The following is a 13,263-nucleotide window of genomic DNA, read 5'->3' as shown; positions in this document are numbered from 1 at the left end:
TTGGTTTCTGGGCGGGAGTTGACCACAGTGTGGATTTGCCAAGCGTGCCTTCCTCTTAGCACGTTTCTCCCTTTTGTCCCGAGTTCGAGCATACAATGCATACCCTTAGGAGAAATTGCTTGCCAAAGTAGGAACAAGAATGTGTGTGAACGTTCAAGTCCACTTGAACTTGGGGCAAGCCAAACTGAAGAGTAGAAAAACGAGGCAGCAGAGCCACACATTTAAAGCACATCCAATACACACTTGAAGCACATGATTTTCCCCTGTAGTTTGCTAAGGGTGCTGGGGACTGCAGTTCTGTGTGACTGAAACTACAGGAGCTGATCTATCACCAAACACGCCTCAATGATCAGAATCGATATGCCAAAGATCGCCAGATACTGGGCACAAACAACAGCAGCAGGCTATCTGAGGAGGGGCCACACCCCGTGTTCCAAACAGGCCGCTCTAAACCCCGGAAGTCCCGAGAGGAAAGATCTCATTCTGAAACTGCAGCTGCCCAGCTCTTCCTGACCAGGAACACATTTCCGTAACTGCACCGCCTATAAATAGAGATGCAGGAATGGGTGGGAAGGGAATGGAGAATGACTCCAGTGATATTAGCTGTGGAGATCTATAAAGCTGATTTAAAGAGCACACCCTCTGCATTAGAGACCAGGGGCGCCAATCAAACTGATGCCAGGGCCTCGTCTGCCTGGCCCTTGTGAGAGCAGGATGTAGGGCAAGACGGGATGCTGGCCCGATCCAACAGCCTCTGATTATGTTCTTATGCAAAGAAGTTAAAGGTGGTCCATAATTTGGCAGTCTGCCAACCCACCAACTTTGGGCTTTGGGGCGATCCCTGTTCACATCTGAACACATCCTGCCTGCCTCCACTATTTGAGGCATCATATTAAAAGTGCTTCCAGTGCATTTATAGTTTTAATCCTAACAACAGCCCTATAAAGTAAACAGGGATTATTATTCCCATATTGTAGATGGAAGGGTCAAGGCTGAGAGTGGGTTTGACTAACACTACCTAGTGAGTTCATGGCAGGTGTGAGATTTGAACCAAAGGCCTCCTGATTCAACAGTCTCTACACTAGCTCTCTAATCAGAGTAGAATAAAGGGAACCAAATCGATTTGTTAAATATATGGTTCATAGTGCCCTGGTTCACCTTTTTACTAGTTTTTTCACTATTCTGTTCTAAATTTGCTATTCTCCATTTAAAGTATCATTATGGGATGCGGGTGGTGCTGTGGGTTAAACCACCAAGCATAGGACTTGCCGATCAGAAGGTCGGCAGTTCGAATCCCCACGACAAGGTGAGCTCCCGTTGCTCGGTCCCTGCTCCTGCCAACCTAGCAGTTCAAAAGCACATCAAAGTGCAAGTAGATAAATAGGTTCCGCTCTAGTGGGAAGGTAAACGGCGTTTCCGTGTGCTGCTCTGGTTCACCAGAAGCAGCTTAGTCATGCTGGCCACATGACCCGGAAACTGTACGCCGGCTCCCTCGGCCAGTAAAGTGAGATGAGCGCCGCAACCCCAGAGTCGGCCGCGACTGGACCTAATGGTCAGGGGTCCCTTTACCTTTACCTTTACTACTGAACAGACATGGAGCACCCTGGGAATTGTAGTTTGCTGGTGGGTGCCAGAAACTGCAGCTCCATGAGATCAGTCAGCAGCCTTAACAAACAGCAGTTCCTAGGATTCTCCATGACTGCTAAAGTGGTTATAGAAATAGATTGAAACGAATGGTTTGGATTTGACCAAGTTAGTCATCTCCCGAAAGGCTTGCTGGCCATTTTGCTTACAAAACCTTAGATCTCAGTTTTCAGGCAGTTTCTAGCAGTTCAGGAGCAAAGCAATTGCAGATATGCCATTGGAGCTAAGCTGTTGTAATTCAGATTCTGCAAGGCTTGTCTCAGCTTGCGGCTGAGCAGTTTTAAGATTATCATCACCACCAAGGGCAATTTATTTACAGAGCTGCCGGTGTTTCATACAGTGCGGTGTGCAGGTTTTAATTTGCAAGCTGCTTGGGGGGTTTTCTTTTGAATGGAAGGACCAGGCAGTTATTTGGGTTTTCTTGATAAATTGATTATCTGAATTCAGTCATAAGGATTACTGAACTCATGGACATGGAGGTTTGGAGTACTCTGCAATGCTACTTTTAGACTCTGGATTTAACCATCTTATTCCCACCCCACTTTTTAGATGGGAATGTGTGTTACTACATATCAGGTGGCAAAGCTGGGGGAGAAGAAACTTTGGGAACCTGGTTTTCCTTTTACAAAGCATCCTCAGGTGCTCATATTTTTGACTTCTTTAGAACTAGTCATCCAATAATAGATCACTAGAAAAAGGAGGGCCGTCAGGATGACAGACAGAGATATTATTACAAAAGGGATAGGCAGGTGTGGCCCTCAAACCATTTATGAGTTCCAGAGCATGGGTCATAAGAAGAAAAGGGCCCCTGAGCATATACAGAGTGCCTTTTCTTCAACAAGAACTACTCTGACACAGTTGGATTCATAGGCACCAAAGGAGCTTTGAGTCTCAAGTAGAACTAGCACTTTTCATTTTAGGAATTGCTGGAGATCCTTCTCTGGGCTTATAGAATCATAGAATTGTAGTGTTGGAATGGGGACCCCAAGGATCATCAAGTCCAACCCCCCCCCCCCGTGATGCCGGAATAATTTAAGGTATGCGGTCTACGCATCAGTCCCAACACAGTATTTGGGTTTAAGTATTTCCAAAACATGGAGAGAACATCCGATCCAGCGATTGCACCAACAATTCTCCCTCTCTCCTGCCTTGCATATGTTTGCTTCTCTGCCCTGACTTCTGGTAGTGAAAGTATTTTGTTTCCTATGATGTAAAAGGCAAAGCATACATAAGATTATAATTTCCATCTGTGGGATCAAAGGGCACTGCTACAGAAAGAACCACAAGCGTTTGATTGGCTGCAGTGGCGTTGTCCCCGCACGCACCTCCTCTTGCAAAAAGGGGGGGGGGGAATACAACTTTGAGCAGAAGCCAAGCGAGAGAGAGCAACCACCAAGATGCGATCATAATTTGCTTCTGAAGCAGTTTTCAGCGTGCAAAAAGGGCTCTGCAAAGCATTGTGCCTTTTCTCACAATCAGCCTTGAGAAACTGTTGGCTCACTCGGCCTGCTTTCTGGATAAAGGAGCACTGAAAGCGTTTGTTGTCTACAGCAGACTAGTCAAGGGGGGGGGGGTCTGGTGGCACATTTTTCGGCAACAAATCAAGAGCCACTAAGTGCAGGAAATCTCCCGGGGTGCTGCCCATTGAGACAGGGTCACCAAAGTGGACAGCCAGTTGGTTCCTTCTGAGGGACTGAGGGGAGGCAGGTGGAGAGAAACATAGCAAATTCTTAGAACAGGGGACCCTCCCTTTGTTAGATTCCGGAATAAACACTTATGCAGAGCAGGAATTCAAGAGCATTTCTTTCCAATTTTGCTAACGGTTAAAGTCTGCGAGCCCATTGTGAAAACGAACAAAAAATGAACCAAGGGCAGTTTGCAGGATCAGACCAAGCCTCTCCCAACATGATGCCTTGGACTACAATTTTCATTAGACCCAGCCAACGCAGCCTCATGGGAGTTGTAGTCCTAAATATCTGGAGAGTGCTAGGTTGGAGAAGCCTAGTTTAAGCTGAAATTGAGGGCTTATCCATACTGTTGTTTAAGGTGGGTCAGAACATAAGAAGAGCTGGCTGCTGGATCAGACCAATGGCCCATCTAGTCCAGCATCCTCTTTTCACAGTGGACAGCCAGATGACCGTGGGACACCTGCAAACAGGATCTCTCTTCCACTGTTTGTCATCACAATCTTAAGTGCTAATAGAAGCTTAGAGATTTGCAGTTCATGGTCTAGTTCCATCTTTTGGCTGTTCTGTTTACAGGAGGGAAGAGGAAGAAAAGAAAGGTCTGCACCTCCAGATATCCTCCTCATCAGGCTCTCCTTCCATCTTCCTCTTCTCGCACAGATCATGGGAAATTAATTTCGAAGAAGTACCACCACCCTGCTCCACACTCAAAGTCCTTGAATGGTTAAAATGAGTTTGGCTTCTTATTTTCTCATCTCGGGACAAGTTTAGGTATGGAGATCAAGAGCCCAGAAAGAAGTTTTTCTTTGAGACTTTTGAGTCTAAACCAATAAATTTGAGCAGCCCACAGGGACATGGACATTTGTCAGGGAGCACTGCACCATGGGACACGGAGTGTTTTCAATGCATTTTCCAGGCTGTTACTCGTTTCACAACTATCTTCCCTGTTAAACACAAGTGTGTCTTCTTGTAAAGGTGAGTGGGGAGAAATATACCCTTCCCAAACCCTGATTCTGAATATCATGGGATGGTTAAAGAAGGTGGGGAATTATACATCGGTCCCTGTTGTCTCAGGCCAGTATTCTTCCCTGTATACACTTATTTGCTTCCGAGAGCTGTTCCCACCCTTTTTACCTACTGGACTTCTTTCATACTCTTTCCAACTGCAGGGATGAGACTCAGAAATTTTGGGAATCATAATCAACAAAAAAGCCCCACCCCGACCCCTCTCACACACTCATAAGTTCATCTGTTCCAAGAGGACCTGTAGACCTCAGGCAATACCAAGGCAACCCTTAACTATTTTCCAGATGGGAACTTAAACTGTTCTAGGCCCATGTTTCTGCAAGGGTCACCTGCCTATTATTATTATTATTATTATTATTATTATTATTATTATTATTCCCCATCCATCGGACTGGGCTGCCTTCAGACGTCTTCTAAAAGCTGTATAGTTACTCATCTCCTTGACAGTGGTGGGAGCCACCACTGAGAAGGCCTTCTGCCTGGTTCCCTTTCCAGTTGCTGACCAGGAAAAGCTTTTACTCAGTACTGAGAAGTCGTGATTCGAAGAAACTTTCATGCCACTATTATAGAGCAGGTGTAGAACATTTTGACCCCCAGGTAAGAAGAGTTACGATGCCACTGCAAGTCCAAGTTTTTTCTCCAATATTTTTTAGCTATGCAAACCTGGAAGCTCCAGATGTTTCAGGTGTCTACTCCTGGAATTGGGACTCAGGGCTCAGACCTCACGAGAGCCAGTGTGGTGTAATTATTCTTTATTCCTTATTTAATGTATTTTTTTATATATAAAAAAACCCTCAAATGGTTTACGTAAAACAAATAGGCAGATAACAATAAAATGTATTGGCTAGAGGGCTGGACTCAGGACTTGAGAGGGTACGGATTCAAATCCCTCCTCTGCTATGAAACTCACAGGATGACCCTGGGCCTTATTACCTCACATTGTTGCTAAGGGTATAAAATGCAGAGCTGCGTTCAGCATCTTGAACCCCTTGGAGGAAAGAAGGAGAGATAGAGCATTGAATTAGGGGACTTGGAGGCCTGGGTTCAAATCCTGTATACTTATGGAATTGGCTTACCCCAAATAGGCCCACTCAATACAGCCTGGGTAGCTCAGTTGGATAGAGATGGTGCTGATAACATCAAGATTGCAGGTTTGATCCCCATATCCTGAGACAGATCACAATCCTGCAATGCTGCATATTTCTGCATTGGGCAGGCTGGACTAGATGATCCTCAGGGTCCCTTCCAACTTGACAATTCTATTATTCTGTGACATCTCTGAACTGCAGAACCGGCCCTGCTACAGAGGCCATGTCACACTCACCCACACTTGTAAGAAATCAATATTTTAGCGAGGCAGCTCCTACGTACACTTTGGAACTCACTGCCTGTTGACGCCACGCAGGTGCCTTTACTGTGTTCATTAATAATACAGTAATAATAATATATTTATACCCCGCCCATCTGGCTGGGTTTCCAGCATCTGCTTAAAACATTTTTGTTTAGGCAAGCCTCCCCAGACATGAACAACTTAACGGCCAACAGCCCGGTATACCTGTAGGAGCATCTCCATCCCCACCGTTCTGCCCGGACACTGAGGTCCAGCGCCGAGGGCCTTCTAGAAGTTCCCTCACTGCAAGAAGTGAGGTTACCGAGAAGCAGGCAGAGGGCCTTCCCGGTAGTGGCACCCGCCCTGTGGTACGCCCTCCCACCAGATGTCAAAGAGAACAACAACTACCAGACTTTTAGAAGACATCTGAAGGCAGCCCTGTTTAGGGAAGCTTTTAATGTTTAATAGACTATTGTACAGTATTTTAATATTTTGTTGGAAGCTGCCCAGAGTGGCTGGGGAAACCCAGCCAGATGGGCGGGGTATAAATAATAAATTATTATTATTATTATGACATGCATTTTATCCTGTTTTAGCTACTGTTTAATCATCTTTTGGTTGTTTTCCAAATCCTGTTTTAACTGTTTTTTATTGACAATTTCAAATATTTTACTTTAAAAAAAACCAAAATAGGTTTGGTGGGTGGTGGTTGATCTTACAATAAAGTGGGGTGTAAACTTTGTTAAACAGATTTATTTATTTTTAATGCACCTGATAATCCATACGTAAGTCAAAGACGACCTGCAGTCTTACCCCAAGCTAGTCCCCCAGCCCTCCCACATTGCTTGGGGTAGTTTTTGCAGTCTTGGGTAACTCACAACCTACCTATATCTCCATTTATCTTCACAACAACCTTACGAGGTGGTCTCTTGCCCAGAAAGTCTGGCTCAGAGGCCGGGAGCCAGCCAGCCAGCCAGCCAGCCAGCCAGCCAGCCAGCCAGCCAGCAAGCTTCTGGGTCACCTGAGCAGGGGTGAGACCCAACTTCTTTTTCCTCTCCGACTCCAAGGCCACCCCACCAACCACCCCACCCTCCCCTCCCCTGGCATGAAGGGCTAGGAGAGATGCCACCTAATCTCCAACCTCTTTCCACCCTGCATCCTACGTTCGCCACAAGCCGCCACCCCCGACCCCAACCTTGGCATTGCCCATGGCTTTCTAGAACTGCCTGTCTCCTTCTTCCAAAACTCTTCTCGCCCGAAAGGATTTGCCGAGAAGGGAGCCTCACCTCTTCTTCACGGGCGGTGCCAGCAAACCGCAGCTGGCGCGGCCGGGACAAAGCCCCCCAAGTCCAGCTGACCTTCCTGCTTCCCTTGAGGCCACCTCTTCTTCTGGACCTTGCAAGACCTGAAGACCATGCCCAGAGAGAGTCCTTTGGTCTGCTTGGTCCTCAATCTCTCTCTGCCTCTCCTCCCGATTTCCTCCAGGCCTCCCTCTCCTCCCCACCCCCTTATCCTGGCCCAGCCCAGACCTGGCTCTGGTTCAAATTGCAAGCCCAGCTGCAGATGTGCTGCATGGGACGGTGGGGTGGGAGGAAGAAGGGGGGCAGGCTCAGCCTGCCCCACCCCTGCGGGACATAGACCCCCAACACCTCCCTCCTCCTCTCTCCTTTGCCTGGGCAGCGCGGGAGCCCTTGCCGAAACAAACCACCCCCTTCTAAATGTAGGGAGGCTCCCCCCCCCGGATTCCTTTGCAGGAATGTGCAAGATGTGGAGGGCAGACACAACATGTGGGGAGGGGGGGGAGGGCGGGGAGGAAAGACCCTCCCCTTCCCCAGCGCAGATTCTTCGAGAGAGAGAGGCCTGGGGTGGAGAATTGCAGGAGGCCAAGAAAAATAGAGAGAGGAAAGAGGGGAAAGGTTAACTGTGTCTCATATATAGGCTGCCTTTCAAGATCTGTTTTCTTTTCGTTTTTGGAGGGAGGGGGCGTTTCAAACGTGCATAGGAAGCAACAGACGGGACCGCAGAGAGCATCTTCCGCATCACCTAGCCAGAGTCTTATCACCTAGCCCAGGGGCTATGGAGGGTTACTGAGCACAATGGCTAGTCGGAGGCAGGAACGCTTTTGAATCCCAGTTGCTGGAAATTGCAGGAGCGGAGAGGGTAATAATAATAATAATAATAATAATAATAATAATAATAATAATAATTTATTTATACTCCACCCATCTGGCTGGGTTTCCCCAGCCACTCTGGGCAGCACCCAACAGAATGCAGTAGTACCTCGGGTTAAGAGCTTGATTCGTTCTGGAGGTCCGTTCTTAACCTGAAGCACCACTTTAGCTAATGGGGCCTCCCGCTGCTGCCGCACTCCCGGAGCACAATTTCTGTTCTCATCTTGAAGCAAAGTTCTTAACCTGAAGCACTAGCAAAGTCTGTAACCTGAAGCGTCTGTAACCCGAGGTACCACTGTATTAAAAACACAATAAAACATCAAACATTCCCTAAACAGGGCTGCTTATTTCCTTGACATCTGATGGGAGGGCATTCCACAGGGCGGGTGCCACCACCTAGAAGGCCCTCTGCCTGGTTCCCTGTAACCTCACTTCCTGCAGGGAGGGAACTGCCAGAAGCTGGACCTCAGTGTCCGGGCTGGACGATGGGGATGGGGACACTCCTTCAGGTATACTGGACCGATGGCTTTAGGAGAGGATTGGATAAATCAGTAGAAGAGGTTTTTGATGGCTACTAGCTAGGATGTCACTGTCAGAAGCAGTTTGCTGGAACCCACAGAAGGGGAGTGTTGCTGCTGAACTCAGGTTCTGCTTACAGGCTGTCCGTCGGGCCATCTGATTGGCCCCTGTGAGAACAGGATGCTGGACCAGATGGTCCCCCTTTGGCCTGATCCTGCAAGGTTCTTCTTCTGTTCTTACAGGGCTGAAACAAAATAGTTGAAGAGAAGCATTGTTTGCCCCAAGGTGTGTATATGAACTCCTGTGTTTTGTTCCATTGTCACCTCTGACCAAACAGATTTGGCAGACTTTCAGAACAAGGCTGGAACTCATATTACCTGTTTACCAGAGGTGAAAGTGAGATCACTGTGTTAAGGATAGGCAAACTTGTCAGGTTTTTTCTCTCTCAGTTCATAGTTTTCTCATTTCTCCATATGTGCATTTTTTTGAAAGTCTGTGTGAAAATTCTGAATTTTTGGATGCTGTATTAACTAACATACATGCCTTTTACAAGCACTGTTCCACAATAGAATGCATTTCTGTACGTTATTTTCACTCATATAGGCGTTATCTATGCACACCCCTTAATACGTCTGCATTTTTGTGCTTTAGAGAACGGCATCACAAAATTCAGAGATGTGCGAATTTTGCAGGATATTGTGTTTCAGTTCATGTCTCAATCTAAGATGTAAGAAGGAGGTAGTTTTTCATAAAAAAATACAAACAAAGATCAGTTTGCTGCAAGGCACTCTATGTGGGCCTGGTTTGGTGCAGAATGCTGCAGTCAGATTGCTGACAGGAGCATCCGAACCGAGATCATGTGATAGCATTATGATAACGGTTGCGTTGGCTGCCCACTTACGACCAATCCAGGTTGAAGCTCCTGTTTGACTGTGGAACGAATGACCTTAGAATGTGGTGCAACCCCCTCCCCCATTCTCTGGAAGTCCTCTGGTTCTATGATTCTAGGACAGATTCTAGTGACATGCTTCCAAGAGAGAAAAACGTTGAGGTCATCATGTCACGAAAGACTCAACAGATTGGGAGAGCGTTTCATCAGGGCTTCCAAGAAAGCCACTTCCGCCCTGCAGAGGAGGTGGGATTACAGGCGTCACAGCCCCACCATGTGCGCGGTGGCTGGAGCCCAGCCCCTGTGCGATTGGGGGAATCCCTGGCCGTGTCACACCCTGGCCAGCCAATCGTCTGGCTTTGGGGGTGTGGCCTGCCTGATTTAAATGCAGGCGCGGCTGGGGATCTCCCTCTTTTGCCGCCTACCAGCTGTTCCTGCTTTTCCCATCCTCTCGCCCTAAAGGTTTTCATTCCTTGACCTTGCTATGGACCTTGGTTGGTTGCCGTTAAGGGGCCTGGAATTTTTCCACTTGGCAAATTGGCACCAGCCACTTGGTTTTCGCCTACCTCGTAGCAAATCGTCACAACTTTCTTGGTATTGGCGGTTAGGCATTGGTACTGAGTCTGACCAAAACATGAGTCTGACCAAACTGCGGGAGGCAGTGGAAGACAGGAGTGCCTGGCATGCTCTGGTCCATGGGGTCACGAAGAGGCGGACACGACTAAGCGACTAAACAACAAAATTGGTATTGCTCTGTAGTTGGAAGAGGGGAGGAAGCGCCATCACTTGCCCCGCATATTGAAGAGTAGTCCGATAAAGGATTCCGGGGGGAGTGGCCCTGTCTGAAGCCTAGGGAGGTGAGGGCCTAAGGCATGCCCCCTAGCGGTGACCCCGGGGGAGTTCCTAGTTGATGTGCATCAGCAGGACTCCCCCTACTGGTGGTTAACCCTTCCCGGACTTCAAGCAGATGGGCTGAAGCCGGATATAGTCGGTTAGGACCAATGCCTAAGCCAATACCACTCATCACCTGTAACCAATAAAGTTGTGGCCTTATTTAGCCCATGAACCTTAATAATTGTGTCATTATTTCCACTGGGGGGGGGCAGGAACTCACCATGCAAGCACCACCCAATGGAGACGGCTGGCCTCACACCCTCGAGGTCCTTCCTGACTCGTTCTGAGTTACGTTCTAGATCCTGACCTTCCCGCAGGGTCAGGCCTCCACTGGCACGCCTGAATTCCCAGGGTGGCGGCTGCCCTCCGGGACACTGCTTATCTCTCACCTCACTGCCCTGCCTCGTCCAGGGGCATGTTTTTGTCTGAAAATGTCCGTGGCTATTTGTTGTTAAAAAGAGAGAGAGCGAGAGCCAAATCGTGGACTGCAGACCGAACACACCCTGCTTGGGAAGGGCCGGCTTGCTTCCTGATTCACAATAGAGGCCGTGTTACTAAATCTCATCCGAAAGGTCTTTTGCCAGGTCCTAGAATAAATAACCCAAGTGGGACAATGTCATTGTAAAGACTGAGTCATGGGTGTGGCCTTTGGGGGGCCTCCCCTAGACGTCCCGTGAGTCAGGAATGCTCCCTTGGAGGAGAACATGCGCTCAGACAGAACCCTTTGCAGTGTGATGGCCTGGGACTCGGGCTTGGACTCGGAACCAGAGGAGTCTCAGTCCGCACCAGATCCTTTGCCTCAGGCATCATCTGAACCAAGTCTGGGGCCTGATTCTGAAGAGCCCCAGTCTGCACAGGTTCCCCTGCAACAAACACCAGCTGAGCTGAGTCAGGGGCCTGAGCCTGTCCTGGCTCCAGATGCGGGGATGACCTGGTTGCCTTCAGCTGGGCCATCGCTTACAGCTGCTCCACTACCAGTTGGGTCAGGGGAGGCTGAGGTGGCCCCAGGGTCTGGTAACCCACCGACATCTCCCGAGCTGCAGAGACTAAGGTCTGAGAGAAGGAGAGACCTGAGTACTCGCAGGAGGAGTGCTCGCCTTCGGGCGAGACAGGGAGGTGAGTCGCTGGGGGATCAGGACCGGCCGCTACCCTGACAAAGATAAAAGGCTGTTGGACCCCGCCCCAGGTTGTGGGAGCAACATTGCTGTATGCTAGATCCTGCCCCTGTCCTTGCCTGGTTTCCTGCCTTGTGTCCTGCCTTGGCCCCGTCGGACTGACTCCTAGCAGAACCTCCGGATTCTGGACTGGTCCTGGACCGCATTTTACAGGTTACCCCCGGGCCCAGCTCATGCAGAAGCTCAGGGAGGAACAGAAGGGTTAATTTGGTATCATTCACCCTCTTCAAGAAACTGTGGGGCAGAGCTGGATTACCCCACAGGCAGACTAAGCCTGTGGCTTGATTCTACGAAAGGCTACATGGGGGGGGGGGGGACACAAAGCCTCAAACTCTGGGGAGGGGCAGGGGTCCTACCAGGCAAATGGCAGCCCGGATATGCAAGGGGTTGGACAGATGACCCTTGTGGTCCCTTCCAACCCTAAAATCCTGTACTCTGCCAGAGAAAAGCATGCCCACTCTAGGTAGAGATTTCCAGGTGATACAGACTGCTGTGTCCTGAACCAGGCTGCCAACTCGTCTGCAGGGCTTATCGGCTGCTGAGTACGAATAAGGCTAATCAGTAAATGCTTATTAGTGTTGATTTGTGCTTTAATTGCACATAAAATGCCCAGGCACTCCCTGCTCCCCTGTCTCTTCCTCTCAGTCTCTCTCTTGCCTGTTATGTCTTTGTCTTCTCCTTGCCTCCCTTCTGAGCACAGTAACAGGCCTGGGATTATTGCAATCTACGCGACGCCAAAAAGCTTTTAGCCGGGCCTGTCTCCTTGCCATCTTGGTGTTATGCTTTAATAGCTCCTTAATGTTTTGACTGAGCGGTTTAATTCCAAGGCTCCCTGTTCCAGCCGCGCCAAGAGGGAGCTCAACATGTCTTCCCATTTGCCTGATGTGATTGCCCCTGGCAGCAAGAGGTGTGACCCCGTGTACCACTAAGGAGGCAGGTTTCGGGTACATCCTAGCAATTGGCTTGAACAGCAGATTGGTGCTGGGGTGCAGGGAGATTTCTCAATGCTTTTCAATAAACTGAGAATATTGTCCCTTGGTGGAGGATAGAGAAGGGTACAAATGGTTCATGCGGCCGCCTTTGGAACTGTGTCCAGTTCTGGTTGCCTCGCCTCAAAAAGGATATTGTATAGTTGGAAAAGTTTCTAAAAAGTGCAACTTAAATGATCAAGGGGATGGAGAGATACCCCTATGAAAAAAAAGAGTGCAGCGTTTGGGACTTTTTAGCTTAGAGAAAAGGCAACATGATAGAAATTTATAAAATTATCTGTGGCTTGGAGATAGTGGATAGAGAAACTTTTATTTCTTTGCTCTCTTGTAGGATCGGAACTTGTGGACATCTGAAGCAGGCCAGGAAAAAGAAAGCCCTCCTCCACACAACGCAGTGTTAACCTATGGAACTCACTTCCACAGGATCTTCAGGAAGGGACTGTGGCCACCTGTAGTTCTATGGTTTACCACATGGGGCAGCTGCACCCCAATCAAGCAATCCTTGACAGATGCGTACAGCCAGGCAAGGAGGAATCCTGGGCCAGCAGGAATGCATAGCAAAGGACCAGCTGGCCTGTAAGCCTTTATCCTATCAGGGCCCAGCCAAAAGAAGCCTGGGTGGGGCTGAGAAAGCAATCCTGCTAACAAACAGAGCCCTCTAGTGGTAATGGCCGGAAACCCTCCCTGACACCCCTTAGATAAGCACCTGGTTCTTAGAGACAAATTGGGGGATATCAGTGCTCGGTTCTATGACCCAAGACCTCAAGTCCCCAAGATGGCTGACACCTAGAAACCTGTGTCCAGTTCTGGGCCCCACAATTTAAGAAGGGTGATGCCATATGAGGAACGGCTAAGGGAGCTGGGCATGTTTAGCCTGGAGAAGAGGAGGTTAAGGGGTGATATGATAGCCATGTTCAAATATATAAAAGGATGTCACATAG

At 48.7% G+C, this 13,263-nt stretch overlaps 1 protein-coding gene across 1 annotated transcript in view; it reads right to left on the bottom strand.

The window, feature by feature from the left end:
- The window catches only part of HSPA12B (heat shock protein family A (Hsp70) member 12B), a 58,292-nt gene extending 51,104 nt beyond the window's left edge, over window positions 1–7,188 (bottom strand). The window contains exon 1 of the mRNA XM_079990845.1: window positions 6,972–7,188. The gene's annotated coding sequence lies outside the window, so the exon portion shown is untranslated. The remainder of the gene's footprint in view (window positions 1–6,971) is intronic.
- Between the last annotated feature and the right edge of the window lie 6,075 nt (window positions 7,189–13,263).

Source organism: Podarcis cretensis (assembly GCF_951804945.1).
Source record: "Podarcis cretensis genome assembly, chromosome: 9".
Lineage (NCBI taxonomy): Eukaryota > Metazoa > Chordata > Lepidosauria > Squamata > Lacertidae > Podarcis > Podarcis cretensis.
This window is presented reverse-complemented; position numbering and strand designations above follow the sequence as displayed.